The sequence below is a fragment of the Heterocephalus glaber genome, unplaced genomic scaffold (genome assembly GCF_053883595.1).
Source record: "Heterocephalus glaber isolate CG9 unplaced genomic scaffold, H.glaber_assembly_v1.0 deba00001556, whole genome shotgun sequence".
NCBI classification, from domain to species: domain Eukaryota; kingdom Metazoa; phylum Chordata; class Mammalia; order Rodentia; family Bathyergidae; genus Heterocephalus; species Heterocephalus glaber.
Window position 1 is genome coordinate 631,246 of NW_028258347.1, and position 18,793 is coordinate 650,038.

The following is an 18,793-nucleotide window of genomic DNA, read 5'->3' on the forward strand; positions in this document are numbered from 1 at the left end:
GCTAGGTCACTGCACACAGCACGGCCCAGCACCGTCCGCTCTCCCTTCAGCCCAAGCTGGACCCGGCTCGAAGCTCGCAGGCCTCGGCGCTGGGTGTGTCCGGCTCATCACAAAATCAGAAATGTGAATTTTCGCTGCTGATTCCCAGTAGCTCTAATTTCATAAAACCAAACTTTTGCAGTCATTTGAATAATACTTTTAAATGTATTCAACTTCACATCCCAATCCCCCTCCCGGGACTATGTTTTCATTCCGGAGCTCGAGTCGGCAGAATCTTCAGATGGGCTTGGTATTGGCGGGTGCAGCTGCCTCTCAGTGCGACTTGCCGGGGGAGAGAGTATTTTTAGCCGTGGAACCCAGTCAAAACTTTGTGTACAGCAAAATCAACAAGACTGGAATTGGTAGACAAAGTGATGATGTTCTTCTTTTTTCATCTATTTTTATATTCTTTCTAGACATTTCTAGACATGAGTCAAGAGAAGAAAGCGCCGTAATGACGGCAGCTTGGATTATGATGGTGACAACATCAGTGACCAAGCTACTCCCTGGTCTTTCTGAGTAACAGGAAAGCCATGTGTGCACAAGATGACATCTATCAAGACACCTGTCACTTTCCAAAAATGTCAGGTCTTTTTTGAAAAGGAGTAGAAATAAATTTTTTAAAAATAAAAGATACAAAGCTGGGCATGATCACATATGTCTAAAACCTAACCCCTCTGGGAGGCTGAGGCAGGAAGCTTGCAAGTTCAAGCTCAGCCTGGGCAACTCAGTGATTTAGCCAGGCTCTGTCTCAAAATTAAACATTTTTAAAAGGCTGGAGATGTTCAATGTGAAAGTCCTGGGCTCAATCCCCAATCTCTCTCTCTCTCTCTTTCTCTCTCTCTCTCTCTCTCTCTCTCTCTCTCTCTCTCTCAGACACACACACACACACACACACACACACACACACACACACACACAGGATACATAGTTAAGCAAACTGAACACCCATTAGAATACATATTCCTGAAGGGCAGGGGCTGGGTCAGTCTCGTCCATGGTGATGGCTCCAGCACCCATGACAATGACTGGCACACCGTAAGCGCTCAATAAAACCCCCGTTTCCTGCCCCAGCGTGCAACCAGCTCCTCAGTGTGCTAGACCATCTCAGGCGGCTCTTGCCGAAACGCTGTCCCACCATAGCTCACACAGCTGTGGGCCGTCTGGAGAGTGGCCAATCTGAGCTGCTCAGCCAGACTCAGGTCAGGTCTCCACGTCTGGCGACAGCATCTGAGGCACAATGGCCTCCAAGGGCAAAGGGGGAGGACGGGCCAAGCCAAACCACAGCACCTCTGCAGCCTCTGCTTGCCAAGCTCGGCTCCAGCCCGCCCCACCCCTGGGTGGCGGGGAGCTGGCATTTCCAAAACTCAGATTAAGCTGCTTTCCACTTAAAGGGAGAAAACTTCAAGGACCTCCAGAGTTGGCCAAAGCTATTTTTATTATAATTTGCTTAAATATATAAAGAGATACAAATGACATACATGAGGTCTGATCAAAAAAGACAGTGAATGTTTAAAATAGTAATATATGCTTGCACTTCAGTAGCAACCAGAATTGTGGAACAAATTCTTCGACCAGAATAATGGCAAGAATTAAGTTCGTGAACCGAGGTACCTCTGTATTATAATACAAAATACTCCACCTCACTTGGAACACACTTACCCTATTGTTCTGGCCACTCTCTGAAGCAGTACTGGAAGTCCTCTTTCCTGAGTGTCTTTTGTTGTGCTGTTGCAGCTACTGAGATATTCTAAATCAGTTCAAAAAGTTTCCCTTTCATGGTCATTTTGACTTTGGGGAGTCCCAGAAGTCCCATGGTGCCAGATCCGGTGACTAGGGTGGATGAGGACACAGTATGGACTTTTTACCAGCCCACCTTTCCGCTGAATGACGCTCACCATATTTCTGATCTCACTTTGTAAAGACACTCAGGAAAGAGGACTCCAGAACTGCTTCAGAGAGTGGCCAGAACAATGGGACAGGTGTGCTTGAAGTGAGGGGAGGGTTTTGAGGGGGATTCGTAGCAATGTGTCTTTTACTGTCATACATTTTTTAAACTTAAACACACACATTTTTTGATCAGCCTTTGTATGTCTTGTGCTTGAAGTCTCACACCTATAAAAACAAATGTATAAACTCAAAACAAAACCACAAAGCCAATAAACCAATAAAATCAATAAAAAAGTAGCATCAGCGCCATGTAAAGGATGATGCTGTTTTTGCTGAAATGAAAGTTCTCTCTGAAAATCTCCCAGAGAAACCAAAATGGTTTGAGAAATACAGAGATCACTGCTGGGGTCTGGATGTGTCCCCTCAAAAGTCAGGCATTGAAACATGGTGAGCAATGGCTTAGTAGTAAGAGACAGAGACTTTAAAAGGTGAGTAGGTGGCCTGGCACACACCTGTAGCCCTAACTCTCCAGGAGGCTGAGGCAAGTTCCACACCAGCCTCGGCAAATTAGTGAGGCACTCTCGTCAAAATACAATTTTATAGGGCTGGGGATTTAACTCAGTGGAGCCGTGCCTGCTGGGCAAGTGCAAGGTCCTGAGTTCAATTCCTGGTACCAAAAATAAAATAAAATTTTATGAAGGTCGGAGGACACAGCTTAGAGGTAGGGCCCTTCCCTAGCGTGTGCAGGGCCCTGGGCTGGATCCAGCACCACTAAGAAAGAAAAAGGGGATTCAGCCTCTCCATCCCAAGTGGGATTAAGCCTGCCTGCAGCTCACCAGTGCACACACTGCCTCCCACCAGCTGAGCACATAGCATCCCCTCTGGAGGAGGCAGCCCTGCAGGCTCCGTGGAGCCAAGAGCAAAGCTCACCAGAACCAGAGCTGCAGGCGCCTGGATCCGGCCTCTGGGCCCGCAGGACTGGGGGAAGGAGGCGTCTGTTCGTTCTTCCGGACCAGGACAGCCAGTCACTGTCCCCCGCCTGGCTTCCTACCTCAGTGTGGGCACTGAGCGCCCCCGTGTGCCGGGCCCCAAGGTGCCTCACGCGCCCAGCCGTGTCAGCCCCAGAGCAGCCTCGAGACCCTTCTGAAGCAAATGGCCTGGAAGACTAGGAAGCAGGAGGCCTGGGAATAAGACGGACAGTCGCAGGCAGGGGCCCCATCTGCCCTGTGCCTCCCCGGCTTCCCCGCCCTTGGGGACGACCTCGTCTGCCGTGGTCACAGTGGGCCTTCTGATAAGAGGGAACAGATCAACCCAGCCGACCCACTCTTCCAGCAATTTGATTTGTCTTGGGGTGTGTGCATGTGTGTCCAGTTTTTTGCAGTGCTAGGGACTGAACCCTGCCCTTGCACACGCTGGGCAGGCACGCTGCCCCTGAGGACACCCCAGTCCCCTTCCTGGAACCCCAGCCCCCAGGGAAGGAGGACAGAGTCTCCCAGGTGAGTCCTGAGTCCCTCCTGCCTCCCCCAGGGCTCAGAACTCCAGAACCACCCAACCTCTGCCCAGGCCAGATCTGGGTTCGATCCCCACTTTTCCTCTGATTCCAGGAACTGCCCATGGCCTCCCGGCAGATTCCTTTTGGGCAAAAGTAGCTGGAGCTGGTCTCTGTACTCCAACTGATAAATATTCCAACGTGACCTTCTAAACATAAACAATCTCAAACAAGGCAATGATTACATGAACAAATGCAACTGTGTTTGCCTTTAGGTTCCTGAAACAGAAGTGATCTCATCCCCAAGAGCTGTTTTCTTCACTGTCTGTGCAGCTGCCACGGCCCAGAGTTAACCCTTCCTCCTCCACCCAGCGGCCCAGAGCCCGGAACCACCTGGCCAAGGAGCGGGCTCAGAAGGGTCGCTCCCTGCACGCCTGTGCCCTTGGACAAGTGGCTGAGGGAGACCAGTGTGGGGCACCCACACCTCTACAGCTCGGGAGGTCCCCATCCTAACAAAACCAGCTGAATCACCTTGTACCGGCTAGTGCTTTATGCGAACGTCGTTCCCTCCCTTCCTGAGATTTCTCTCATGGATGCAGTCAACAGCAAACACCGTTCCCCAGACAGAGCCCCTGGGACAGACTGACGCTTACTCATGTCCAAAGCCTCAGGGCCGAGTGGGGTGCCCATGTGTGGACGGCCCTCTGAGCCTGCCCACTGTGTTCACTCCCGGGCACCCGCGGGCACTTACTACTACTAATAAAAATAGTGGCAGCCACTGGCACGGCACTAACTACTCTGGAATGGGCACAATGGGGATTTTGAAGAAGAAAAGCTTGTATAAACTGTGGCTGAGAAGGGAACTGAAACTTCAAGGTGGCTCACTGTCCTCAACTCTGGAACTGACCAAGAAAGGAAGAGCCTAGCGAAGGCACCAGCTCTAATCAATACATTAATCAATACATTAATTAATACTAATCAATACAGATGCATTTCACGGTACAGCCTAGCGTGTTTAGACTTAGCAAACTTGGTGAAGGTGGCCCATATGTGTAAAATAAAAGAAAAAGAAAAGATGAAGAAGCTTTCTAAAATTTTAGTGTTCTTCTGAAATAAGCAAAATAAAACCAGTTCTAAATATCATTTCTTTACTCCTTTGTTGTTCATGAACTGCAACTCAACTTTCACATTTTCTCTCTCCATTATTCCATCCCAGGAAACAGCCAGAAACACCTGCATAGCTGTTCAAGCCAGCAAATTGGGGAAGGAAAGGGAAGGGCAGAGAGGGAGGGAGGGAGGAAGAGAGGGAAAATACACACATACACACACACACACACACACACACACATTCACGCCTGTGTCAGATGAGCGTGTAGTTTGGTTGTCCATAGCAACTGAACTGAATTTCTAGTGTTCAAAATGGACAAAAATGACATACCACCCAGCAATGCAAACTGTCCTCACATAACACAATGGCTGGGCCAGCTTGCAAGTTAGTGGGAAGCGCCTCTGAGCCGCGCCCAGCACAGAGCAGCTCCCTCCTGCAATCCCAGGCCTTCTGCTTGGGGCTCTGCTCTTCTGGGTGTGTCGGGGCCTCTGCTTGCACCTCGCTCCTTCCTGTGGCTGCCTCCCCAGAGTCAGCTGGGATCAAGGATCGGCTGGCAACTCTTCTCACCTGTGCACAAACCCTGGCCCTGGACTCCCCACGCGGGCAGAGCCGGAGCGCTGCAAAGCAGAGGGGCTTCGAGGCCCGAGGGGCGTGGAGAAAAGAAAGAGTTGGGGGAGTGTTCTCCACCGGCTCAAAATAGAACTGATGAGCACCGGCAACAGATCTCAATCTGCTAATCTGAAAGTCACGTTCCTGCCCTGATTCGGATCAGCAAGGCTGTCTTCTCCCACCCGCCAGTGTATTTCCACTGCCCCTCACGTGCACGCATGCACACGCGCGCACACACACACACACTCCCAGGAAGGCCACCTGCAGCTTCCCAGCCCCAGACTCCTCCCCAGCAGTGCTGCTTCACACCCCCGCGAGGTCCCCTTCCATTTTCAAATGTTTCCAGATAAAACAGCCCCTGCCCACCATCTGAGTGGGACCCCAGCCTCCGGAGAGGGCCCTCTGGAACCAGCCTTTCCCTTCACCACGGCATCCGCTCTTCCAACCGCAACTTCAGCTTCAAATTCTCTGGAGCCACAAGAGTCACCTCCCGAAGGCCGAGTATTGAAAATATCTCACTGCCCTCCTTCAAAGGAAACAAAACCCAGCACATGTACATCACCACATTTCCAAGCAGAGAGGGGAGGGGTCCTGGCCATTTTGAATATTTTACGACCATATATAACATCACCATTATACGTGACTCTCGGTAAGCACAGAGGAAATCCCCAGGATTCTTGCACCCTGGCCAACCTGGCCCACCGTGCTCAGATTCACCTCCCTCTCCCCTGAGGCCCGTAAACACTGCAATGACCAGAAGTGAGGCCACCAGCCCTGTGCTCTGTCGGCAGTGATGCTACACCTGAAATCATCTTCGACCGAGGTTGGTCCCCTCTTCCCCTCCCAGGTGTGGTCTCTGTCTGGATCCTGATCCCTAGGACTTGGTTTGTCTGCTGTGAGGAACAGGTGACGCTTTCCACACAGGTGACAGAAAGTTCACCAACCCCGCCCTGCTGTCCATTCCTCCTCTCGGAACCTGCACCGCTCTCTGGTCTCTGCTGTCACAGTGCTGTCACACTGGGGGAGCCCTGCCCATGTGGGACTCAGACACAGCATGGGGACAGCCAATTACTACACCGACAGCTGTCTGATTGTCACTGCGATGCATTTTCTCAAAGAATGCACCTGTGAAAACCATTTCTTCACAAGGCTCTCAATTAGGAGGGGAAATCCTGTGCAATGCGTGAATTTATGTTAAATCAAAATACGGAGCTGGATGTGGTGGTGCACACCTGTAATCCCAGCATTGGGGAGGCTGAGGCAGGAGAATCACCAAAAATTCGAGTCCAGCCTGGACTACATAGTGAGTTCAAGGCCAGCCTGAACTATATAACGAGACCCTGTCTTTTTTTTTTTTTTTTTGGTGCCAGGGATGGAACTCCTCAGGTCTTTGCACTTGCAAGGCATGCAGTGGAACCACTGAGCTAAATCCCCAGCTCTTTGAGACCCTGTCTTTAAAAAAAAAAATTAAAATATGGGGGGAAGTCTTCAAAGCACACTGCAGAAGGAGCAGCTTCCTGTGTGCAGCCCAACTCCTGGGGTGAAGCTGGTTGGCCTCCTATTGGTCGTGGATGGCTTCCTGCCACGGGTCTTGTCTCCAGGGACCTGCTCAAAGCTCCACCCTCTGCAGTAGACACCTGACCCCTAGCCCCAAGCTCATTTCCAGGGATGCAGTCAAGGTGTTGCCCAAAACTGGCTGAATGAGAATGATTGGCAGTTTAGAGGGGATTCCTAAAGCTGGGAGTCTCAGGTTGCAGAAGGAAACCTTTCAACTCTAAAGACTCAAATGGTAACATTGTTACCTGTTTGCCCTGTCCAGGGAGCACATGGACCAATTCTTGCCTATGGAGAGAAAGGCCCCCACCCAGTGTGCAAACCCTGGATTTTTGCCTAATTCCAATTTGTGCTTGATTCTGTATCTGCAGCTCCGATCAAGATTTCAGAGTCAGATACATTATTATGGGAAAACATTACTCAACCACAGAGCTCAGACGTGGCTTTCCTCCCACTGTATACTTTTAAAGTGACACAGACTTGTCCCACACACAAACACACACACACACACACACACACCCCAGCTGCCCTTGTATGACCCTGACACAATTTCTTTGCTGCGAGCACTTTCCAGGAAGAGCCTCCCGGAAAGGCCCAATTGTTCTGAATCCCGCTGCCTCCTGCTACCATAGCACCCTGATGGCTTTTGAATTGTGAAAGAGAGTTCGAAGGAGTCAGAATGGGAAACACACCCTTTCCAGGCAGCCCGAGTAGATCATTATTCCCTACTCCGAGGATCAGAGCAATGTAGCAGAGCACAGGCAAGAGAATAAAGAATCAAACTAACCCCATCTAGCACAAATTTCCCCTTTCACATTCTTCCTGCGCTGCACGCTTTCCTACCTGATGATGTCATTTTCCACCTGGCTTCACAATGCCAGGCCCCTCTCGTCACCTGTCCACATCTGGATGGACTTGCGTGTCCAGGCCTGCAGTGCCACATGGCTTGGTCTACACCACTGGCTTCACCTCCCACTGCTTTGCCCACAGACGCATGGGGTCCTACCAAGATCTGAGGCTCAAAGAGGAGCAGGGAGAGCAGGATGAGTCTTCACTCTGTACTCAAGAACCAGGAGGCTGGACCAGAGCGACCAGGGAGCCCTCACACTTTCTGAGCCCTGCACTGCCGCTCAATGTGCTAACGGAAGCCCTCTCCTTCCTGGGGCTTGGGGCCCTGTTGTATTTCAGTGTCTGGCCCATAGGAGCTACGTGAAATACATTTACATGGCAGGAAAACTAATTTAAACATTAACGTGTGTTTTTCTCTTTGTGCGTCTCTCTCCCTTGTGGCATGAAAGTAAACAAGACAAATGATCTCAGAAAATCTTGTTTTTCATGGTTCAATATGATGTTGCTAGTGAGATGCTTTCCTTCATAATCTTTTTTCCTAAAGCCTGAGTTCATCGAGGATATCAGATAAGTGTCCTTAAAGACAACCAAGGGTCCTATGGTCAAGAATGAACTGATGTCAACGATAAAAAACTGTGGCAAGGCTAATCAGTCACCAAAGAGTCATAGTCCCTGTTGTCAGGAAGTGGCTCCTCAGATAAGTACTGTATTTACCAGCCTCCTTTGCACCTAGTACAGCCCACATGACCAGTTCTCACCAATGGAAAGTGAGAGGAAGTGACGTTTTCTGCAGCCTGGCCAAAGGCTTCATCCTCCATATTTTTTTTCTCTCTTTCCATATGGAGGGAACAAAGGATCCCACGGCCCTGGGAGATGGTGGATTTAGGAGACAGGAACACCCTGACTCTGAGTCACTGCCTGGAGGGGCACTGTCCACCCAGAATATCTACCTTAAATGCTGTATGAAGGGAAAATAAACGGGCATTGTGCTAAGCATGGATGCTGCGTTACTCTGAGGCTGTGAGTTGTCTCAGCAGTTGCGCCATTGCCAGGTGGGACTGGGACACGTGATGGGAAGGGGAGAATCTGACCGCTGCTAGGTGACAATGTCCTGAGAACATGGTAAAGTATGTGTATGGAATAGCTGGAAGTCTGGGCCCTGGCCCAGGTCCACAGCCCTCCATTCACTTGTGTTCCAACTACCTCGATTCTGGTAAGGAAAGAGACCTCAGCTGAAATTCCATTTTTAGCATGCTGAGAGATGTGTCTCTATGTCAAATTTAAACTAATTAAATAATATGTGATGTTGCTTGCACATCTGAATTTTTACATTAATTGAATAGATATTAAGAAAGCTACAGTCCTAAAGACCTAAAAGCAGAAACAAAACACTCATGGCAAGCAAACAAACAAACCATATAAGATGAATGAAATTTCGTTAACCACCAGCTACCCAATGCCACAGTAGGGAGAATTTGCTGATTGGAGTTAAGTATGTTGGTATCTTTTTTTTTTTTTTTTTTTTGGTACTGGGGATTGAACTCGGGTCCTTGCGCTTGCACAGCAGGCGATGAAACCACTAAGCTAAATCCTCAGCCCAGTTGGTATCTTTTAAACATCTGTATTCCTGTATTCAATTTTTAACAAATATTTATTAAGCACCTACTACATACCAGGTGCTTGTCTGCATGTTTATTATACACTGTGTGTTAAGTTGACAAAAATACATCCTTTCGTGGAGCTTATGCTTATTCAACAGTTCTATATATTTTTATTTTATATTTATAATATATATGAAGTAAATATAATAGTTATATTGTTTTCAGAATATGCTGAGTTGCATTTCTTGAAATGCAGAATCGATAAGATAGAAAGACTTGGGTAAATAAGTAATAACTCTAATATATGAAAATAACCCATACCAGCCTCTAACTGCTCATTAAATGCTCTAATTGCCACGTTAAATGTTCTATTTTTATGAAATGTACAAACAAAAGTCAAACAGGACACTTAGAAGAAGCAAAAATTAAACCTGACATAGAGAATATGAATGGCTCCCATTGTTAGATAGGAATAGACATGAAATGTATAAAAGGGCCACATAAAGGAAAACTTTTTTGAGAAAAAGTAACTAACTATAAAATGTTTATCATAAAAAGACAGAGAAGAGAGCCAGGGATTTAGCTCAGTGGTTTTGCCTCCTGCTGTGCAAGCACAAGGACCTGAGTTTGATCCCTGGTACCAAAAAAAAAAAAAAAAAGTCAGGAGCCTGGGAGGCTAAGAAGGCTCAAGGCCCAGACTCTGCAGTGGCTCAGAAAGTACACTGGAAACTACAGCGATCTCTCAAGGAGCCCAAGACCCCGCGCTTCCGTGGGCGGCCACTCCAAAGGGAGAAGGAATGCTGAGGTCTCAGACGAGCCCAAGATTAAGCTGCATCTCTCTAAGGACAAGACTGGTTTCCTCCAGGGCTCAGGTATGAAATGAACAACTTTTTTTGTCCTTTTCTCCTATTCCTATCAGACAAGCCCTTCCTCTACCATCTGTGTTTCCTTCCCAGGTTATCTCCTGCACTCAGGGGGTTAAAAATAAAATCGATCCTACATTGAAGACCTCATGTCATAGGCTATGACAAAATACCTGAGGCCATGTCATTCATAAAGAACGGAAGTTCACTGCAGTACCCTGCTCTAGAGGCTGGGGTGCTGAGGGTGTGCACAAGCTTCCGGTGATGGCCATCTCACCACATCACAGCACAGCAGCAGCATGCAAGCTCGGGTCTCCTTTTGTCTTCTTCTAAAGCCACCAATGCCATCATGTGGGGCACCAGCATGACCCCATCTAATTTTGATGCCCCCCAAAGGCCCCACCTTCAAATGCCATTCACATATGAATTTGGAGATTAAGTTTCTAACACATGAACTTTTAGGGAACACATTTAAACCATAGCATCCCAACTCCTCAATCCTGCCAGACCCCAATTCTGAGCCCCAGACCTACATATCCAGATGTGTACACACTTGAATGCCCCACAGGAACACACACCATGTCCCAGACCAAGGACAGCACCCCCTCCTACCAAGCCCATGTGTTCCTCAGTGCTTCTGGTCTTGTTAAAGGTTCCACTGCACACCAAGAACCTGGAGTCAGCCTCGGCGCTGTGTCCATTCTTTCCCTCGTTGCATACACTCAATCCTCATACAAACAACTCTTCCTCTTTAACACCTTTAACATCAGTGCACTTCTCTTCAGCTCCATGACCAACCTCTGTCTTAGAGAAGCCAAAACTGTCCCAAACCAACTGTTGAAGAGTACCTCAGGCTCTCAGTGCGCCAAAGACAAAGTCCAAAATCATTTACCCAAGCCACCACTGCCCTGCCCTCCCCTAGCTTCATCATGCTCACCAGTTCTCCTCCTCATTTTTCAGGTCCTTGTCCCCCTGTCCTCCCAACTGACACCCAACGAGGTCTCTGCACTGTATCTCCATCGCACACTGCACATCTACTTCCTATCACTTATTAAGGTGTGATTAAAACACATGGTTGTTATGGCTTATATCTAGATGGCCCCCCAAAGCCTCATGTGCTCATAGGTAGGGTTTTGGGGAGGTGACTGAATCATGGATGTGTGATAATGCATTAGTCCACTGATGGTTTTGTAGCTGGGTGTGATGTTGGGAGGTGAAACCTGGCAGGAAGAGGCAGGTCACTGTGGGGGTGAACTGAAATGGTGTACATCCCTCCTCCTCCCTTGATCTCAGCCCTGCTTCCTGACTACCCTGCCATGGACTGTTTCTCCTCTGCCATGACACCGCCATGCTGCCCTGCCTTGGAGCCAGATGACTAGGGACTGAAACTTCTACAAACTATGAGCTAAAATAAACCTCTCCTTTAAATTGTGGGTGTCAGGTATTGTGTCTCAGCAACAAGAAAGTAACTAAGACAATGGTAAATGTTTAAATTTTTAAAATTTGTTATAGTAAAAGACACACTGTCATTAATCCCCTGAAACACTCCCCCTCATTTTGAACAGTTATCCCATCACTCTTGCCACTTTCTGAAGTAGCTCTGGAAGTCCTCTTTCCTGCATCTTTATGAGGTGTGATCTGGTGAATGCTGCTACTGAACATCATCCAGTGGAAAGGTAGACTTGTAAAAACACACTGTGGGGCTCCTCTGCCTACTAAGAAGTAAGTCCCCTGGCTGCCGTCATGTTAAACTGATTCTGTCATTCTTCCTCCTTGTTTGCCCCTGCGTCAGGGAGAACAAAGTAGCTGGTCTTTGTCCTGGAACAAGGCCAGTCACAGGCGAAAAAAGCCAAGACGCAGGAACCGGGAGAACAAACTTTAAGTCAAGTAAGCAGCCTGGATGTCAGTGATCAGAAACCTGAAACATCAAGCCTTGCTTCAAACCTTACCATGTCAGAGGAAATTATGACATGCACCGATTACATCCCTCGCTCATCCAATGATTATACCTCACAAATGTATTCTGCAAAACCTTATGCACATATCCTCTCAGTTCCTGTTTCGGAAACTGCTTACCCTGGGCAGACTCAATACCAGACACTACAGCAGCCTCAACCCTATGCTGTCTACCCTCAGGCAACACAAACATATGGACTACCTCCTTTTGGTGCATTGTGGCCAGGTATGAAACCCAAAAGTGGTTTCATTCAGACTTCATCTCCAAGTCAACACAGTGTTCTTACCTGCACTACAGGGTTAACCACAAGTCACCCCAGCCCAGCACATTAGTCTTAGCCCATTCAAGCTTCAAGCACAAAAGCCAGCCTGATCTCCACTTCCTCCACAATTGCCAATATTCCAGCAGCAGCAGTCGCCAGCATCTCAAACCAGGACTATCCCACCTATACTATTCTTGGTCAGAATCAATACCAGGCCTGCTACCCCAGCTTCAGCTTTGGAGTCACCGACTAGGCTAATAGTGATGCTCACAATTCCACACTAGCAGCTACCACCTACCAGACAGAGAAGCCTAGTGTCATGGTATCTACACCAGCAGCACAGAGACTTTCTGGAGACTCTTCTACAAGCCCATCCTTGTCCCAGACTATACCAAGTAAGGATGCCGATGATCAGTCCAGGAAAAACATGACTGGCAAGAACTGGGGCAAGAGGAAAGCTGATGCCAGTTCTTCCCAGGACAGTGAACTGGAATGGGTATTTCTGTGGGACTTGGATGAAACCATCATCATCTTCCATTCCCTTCTTACTGGTTCCTATGCCCAGAAGTACAAAAAGGACCCGACAGAAGTGATTGGCTCAGGTTTATCAACGGAAGAAATGATTTTTGAAGTGACTGATACACATCTATTTTTCAACAACTTAGAGGAATGTGACCAGGTACATGTGGAAGATGTGGCTTCAGATGACAATGGCCAGGACTTGAGCAACTACAGTTTCTCAGCAGATGGTTTCAGTGGTTCTGGCGGCAGCAGTAGCCATGGCTCCTCTGTGGGTGTCCAGGGCGGTGTGGACTGGATGAGGAAACTGCCTTTCCGTTACCAGAAAGTGAGAGAGATCTATGATAAGGATAAGAGCAATGTGGGTGGCCCCTCAGTCCCCAGAGAAAAGAAGCACTGCAGAGATTAAGAGCAGAAATTGAAGTTTTAACAGATTCCTGGTTAGGAACTGCATTAAAATCCTTACTTCTGATCCAATCCAGAAAGAATTGTGTGAATGTTCTGATCACTACCACCCAACTGGTTCCAGCCCTGGCCAAGGTTCTCCTACATGGACTAGGAGAAATATTTCCTATTGAAAACATCTATAGTGCTACCAAAATTGGTAAAGAGAACTGCTTTGAGAGAATTGTGTCGAGGTTTGGAAAGAAAGTCACATATGTAGTGATTGGAGACAGACAAGATGAAGAAATTGCAGCCAAACAGCACAACATGCCTTTCTGGAGGATCACAAGCCACGGAGACCTAGTGTCCCTTCACCAGGCTTTGGAGCTTGATTTTCCTTAAGAACTGGAATGAAGAGCCTTCCTCATGAGCTCCGTTCTGCTCCTGAAGGGAGCCAGAGGCCAAAACCAACTGGGAACGTGGAACACTCTGCCTTGCCTTGCCTTTCTCCCTCCTCCTCTCTTTCTCTCACCCACCCCTTCCCCCTCTTCTGTCTCTCCATGGAATGCTGGCGAGAACACAATCAGAACCAACAGCTACAATTCTTGCTAAGAGTGAACCCCAGCTTGGTGTTCATCCATGTACAGATGTGGGAAACATTTGGATAGAGACAACAGTAGACTTAATGCAACTGCAGTGCTTTTAATTCTTCTGTGCTTTGTTTCCAAAACATGAAGAAAATGAAAAGGAAATTCTTGGGGCAGAGTTGGACTCTTAGTCAATGGCCAGCCTCTTAACCCATGGTGATAGGAGAAATGCAGCCGAGCTTTATAAGAACACCTCCTATTTCCTGAAGTCTCTAAGAGCTCCTTAGCTGTAGCACTTCTTTCCAAGGAATGTGTGTTATTTTTATAGGTAAGGGTCTGGTCTCCAAGTTTTCCCCCGTTTCTTTTTCTAGCAAGAAAAGGGCATAGGAAGTGTCTGTGGAAATAGTAAATGACATATTGGAAATACCTCTTTGTGGCTGCAGCAGCTCCTTAGCTGCTCCAGTGGTCTACTCTCAAATGTTCCTTTCTGCCTGTGGGGCACTGGACACTGATGAACTTCCGACTTTGGCAGTTCCCATCCTAGAAGCCTTAGTCCCCTTGCCAGCCCGTCTTCCCCTTTAACCGGACAGTACACCCCTGGAATCTCCTTCCTTTCAATTCTAAGCCTTCAGTGAGGCTCTTCATTCAGAGACTACGTGCCAGGAGGCCTCACCTCCAAACTGGACAAGAGGGACTTAGGCTTCTTAGGAATTTCAGGGTCTTTGGCTCCTGAGTCAAGAAGATTCCCTCTTCCTCCTGCAGAGAAGCACCCTTCCCCACCAGAAGCTCACCCTGCAGCCTCATCTGTCCTAGCAGATGCTGCCCTCTGACCTCACATCTCCTTCCATGAGCTCTGACCACTCCCTGCCCCATGAACTCAAGGAGTCAAATAAAGTCTAAAATCAGGCTTCTCACTACTTCCTTTTAGGAAGCCCTTCAGCCACAATGCAGGGTATCCCAGGCATCTGTTTACCCAGATCTCTGCCTGAAAGAGTGCAGATTGCTCTAATCAAAACCCAGTTTCCCATGGAACACCTCACTCCTCCAGTCCCATTCTGAAATGGGAAATCAGAAGGTCAGAAAGAATGTTCCTGATTTAAATGAGGGTGCTGGCTCCCTTCCTTTATGCCCCCTGGGAAGTAGGCAGAGGCCTGGGCCCTAGTCCTGGCCTTCTAGCCCAGCCCTGTGTGCTGGTTGCCTCCTCCAGGACCACCCTGGGCACCTGCTCGGGTAGGATAAAGCTCCCAGAGCTGAGGAGCTGCAGCTCTCTCCGCTGCAGACAGGCTGCTGTGTATGCACCTCAGAGACGCAGCCTTGGTCCTTGGTGAGGATGAGCTCCTAGACCAACCCCAGCCCTAACTGCTTACCCCCAGAGAAGCGGCTGCACCAGGCAAGCCAGGACACCCAGACAGCGACAGGCTGGCACCGAGGGAAGTTTTGGGAGAGGAGCTGAAGTTGGCACTGCAGCACTGGGTCACCTCTTCAGCTGCGTTTCCAAGTGAGGTGAGGGAAGGAGGGGTCTGAGGCAGAACCTCCTGGACCACAGCACAGCTGCCCTAGTGCTGCCCTGCCTTGCCCAAGGGTCCATCTTAGCTCTGGATGGATTTTACTTCCACGCTGCAGACCCACCTCCATTGCCAATTTCACTATTTCTTGCCCTGGACAATTCCACCTGTTGGTGCTGGGCTCTGGGCTTGCGTGGCTGCAGGGTGTTACCCTGCACACATGCACATCGCACACACTTTTCCCACACACGCCAGGCTCATTAGAATGTGACTTGGACTCCTGTTCAGTGGCCTTTGTCCTTCAGTCCTGACTTCTCAGCTTAGCTCTTTTCCAAAGGACTTGAACTTTGGCTAGGAGAGGTGAGGTGGCTCTAAGCGGAGCAGCCTGTGCACTATTCCGGCAGCTGCCACCCCTAGTCAGAGGGCAGACAGAGCGGGGCTTCCTGGCTCATCGGAGGGCTCCATCAGGGAACACTGCCCTTCACCCCACCTGCTCCCCTGGTGCAGACACCTGGAAGGGAGATGAAGCCAACGGTACTGTGGGTCTTTTCAGCAAGGGGAGGCTCCCTTTTACTGGAACGAGTGCCTGTGAAATTGGCCCAATGAGTCCTTCCTCAGCCCTGCACTGTGGCTCCCAGGGGTGGCCTGGACATCTCTTGGCGAGGGCTGTCTATGGTGGCTCTGGATGTATCATGTCCTAGGATAAGAGCTGGCTTGACTTTCAAATGTAAGTTTGTGCCTTAGCATCACCCTGTTCTGTACCCTGGGGCAGCTGGTGGTGACCAGGAGAATGGGCTCCTCCATGCTTAGATGCCGGTTTAGGCTTTCGATGAGGGGGGGGCTGTCTTCTGCTCTGCAAATTGGAAGGCAAAACTAGTGTCCCAAGAGACTTGCTGTAGCGTGTTCGCAGTTTACACAAACTCAGCTTCACAGTACCCAGGTAGAATCTCCTTGGCAAACTCCAGCTGCAGTGCATGGTGCTGGGACACACTACGGGCTGGGCGGGTGTCAGTGCCACTGAACTGAGCAAGCAGAGCACAGTGGCTTCCTCTGTGGGAGAGCCACAGTCTAGATGAGGGAATGGGAGCTGGGCTTCCTCCTGCTCTCCATTCCCCCAAGGGGGCACCGTCCAGCCCACTCTTGAGCACCCTAAAACACCTCAACCACAAGAGGGAAGACCGGCTGGCGTCCCAGTCCCACCAGTGGGCCATCCGTCCCATCCTCTGCACTGCACCACCTCTAGCAAGCTGAGTTCCTCAGCAAGTTCCCAATGCACTGACAGAGTCATCCTGGGAAGGACAACTTCCCCACACATGACTCCCTCTGGACTTCAGAGGCCTCTGTTGGCAGGACAGGGCATTGATTGGGTTGGATATATTTATGTGACTGCAGGCATTCGTGGCTATAGAATCCTGGACCGTAATGTTATATGTAATGGGAACTATCTTATAAACTTGAAAAAAATAAAATTGTTCTTTTCTAAACAGTTTTTTTCCTGTTGTCTTTTCTGAATAGATCGGCCAGTTGCCCAACCTGTGTAGAGTCCTAATCAGGGCTTCATATGGATTGTGAAGAGATTTTTAGAAAGATGTTACCCTTTCAATAACTGGGTCATTAACTTCATGAAAACAGTAAAAACTAACCATTTGGTATAAATAAATATATATGGGAAAATGAAAGAAATGTTCAACTTACGAGGGAGCATTTATTTCTGACTTGTTTTCTTTTTTTTTTAATTCTTTTATTGGTACATTTAAGGTATACAACACATTTACATTTCTCATTGGGATCTTGTACCTTTACATGATGCATCTTGGTTCTTATTTTTTCACCATTCCAAGCCCTTCCTTCAATCCCTCCACTCATCCCTATTTACAAAGACTTTGGTTCCACTTTTTCCATTTCTCATATTTTTTCTTTTCCCTTCTTTCCTTTCCCCTGACCCTCCCACTTCCCCTAACCCTTTGGACCTTTTCTTCCTATTTTGCATTATCGATTATTCATTCTAATCATAGGTACATTTTAGGTATACAATATAAGGACATTCATCATTGGAAATTTGCACCTTTACATAGTCTCTCTTGGTTCTTATTTTTCACCCTTGCCCAGCCCTCCCTTCAACCCCTCCAGTCCTCCCTATTTACAAAGATTTTGTTCCTATTTTTCCATTTTCTCATATTAATCCCATTCCCTTCTATCCTTTCCCCTAGCCCTCCCACCTCCTTCCCCTTTGCCCCTTTTCTTCCTATTTCACATTACCTATTATACATTTTAGTCCTTATTTACACTTTCAGTTTCTCACACCAGAGAAACTATTTGATATTTATACACATGTGTACTATTTATTTCACTTAAGAGTATCACCTCAATGTGCATCCACTTAGCTATAAATGTCTCTAATTTCTTATTTTTTATGGCTGAGTAGTACTCCATTTTATTTTAAAAACCACATTTTCTGGATCCAGTCTCCAGTTGAAGAGCATTTGAGCTGCTTCCAAGTTTTAGCTACTACAAATTTTGCCACTATGAACATGGGTGCACATATATCACTGTGGTATGATTCTTTTAATTCTTTGGGGAAGATACCCAGCAGGGGAATAGTTGGGTCAAATGGGGCTTCCAGTCCTAGTTCTTTGAGGTGTCTCCATACTGATTTCTACAATAGTTGCACCAGTCTGCACTCCCACCAGCAGTGGAGCAGGGTTCCTCTTTCCCCATAGCCCTGCCAGCACTTGTTATTGGTTGATCTCATGATAGCAGCCATTCTTTCTGGGGTGAGGTGTAATCTCAGCATTGTATTCATTTGAATCTCTCGAATGACTAGTGATGTTGAACATTTTTTCATGTATTTATTTGCTATTTCTCCTTCTTTGTCTGAGAAATGTCTATTCATTTCAGATGCCCATTTTTGGATTCAGTCTTTAAATTTGGGAGGTCTGATCTTTTTAAGTTCTTATAGATTCGAGATAGTAGACCTTTGTCTGAGGAAGAGCAGGTGAAGATTTTTTCCCACTTTGTGGGTTGTCTCTTCACACTGCTGGTGGTTTCCCTTGCAGCGCAGAAACTTTTTAATAAGAAGAAATCCCACTTGTTGATTCCTTGTGCTATTTCACTGGCAACTGAGGTTTTGTTCATAAAATCTTTTCCTACCACCAATGTCTTCAAGAGTTCTTCCTAAACTCACTTCCAGCTGGTTCAGCGTTTCTATTTTAATATTTAGATCTTTAATCCATTTCAATTTTAGTTTAGTGCTGGTGAGAGATACAGGTCTAGTTTTAATCTTTGGCAAGTTGAAACCCAATTTCTCCAGCACCCTTTATTAAAGAGGCTATCTTTCCTCCCGTGAGGGTGTTTGGCTCCTTTATTGAAGATGAGATGGCTGAGTGTGTCTGGAGTTGTTTCTGCATCTTCTAATCTGTTCCACTGGTCCTCAGGTCTGTTTCTTTGCCAGTACCATGCTGTTTTTATCACAGTAGCTTTGTAGTACGGTTGCAGGTTGGGGATTGTGATACCCCCTGCCATGTCTCTGTTACCTAGAATTGCTTTTGATATTCTGGGTCTCTTCTTGTTCCAAATG

The 18,793-nt window shown here is 47.8% G+C and overlaps 1 protein-coding gene and 1 pseudogene across 3 annotated transcripts in view; one reads left to right on the forward strand and one right to left on the reverse strand.

Moving 5' to 3' along the window:
* Nucleotides 1-18,793, reverse strand: part of Ncald (neurocalcin delta) — a 383,940-nt gene that overhangs the window by 311,091 nt on the left and 54,056 nt on the right. The window lies entirely within an intron of this gene.
* On the forward strand, nt 11,850-13,540 carry LOC101722199 (protein phosphatase EYA3 pseudogene; annotated as a pseudogene). Its single transcript, XR_015442949.1, has 2 exons — nt 11,850-12,169; nt 12,308-13,540. The product of XR_015442949.1 is annotated as a protein phosphatase EYA3 pseudogene (transcript).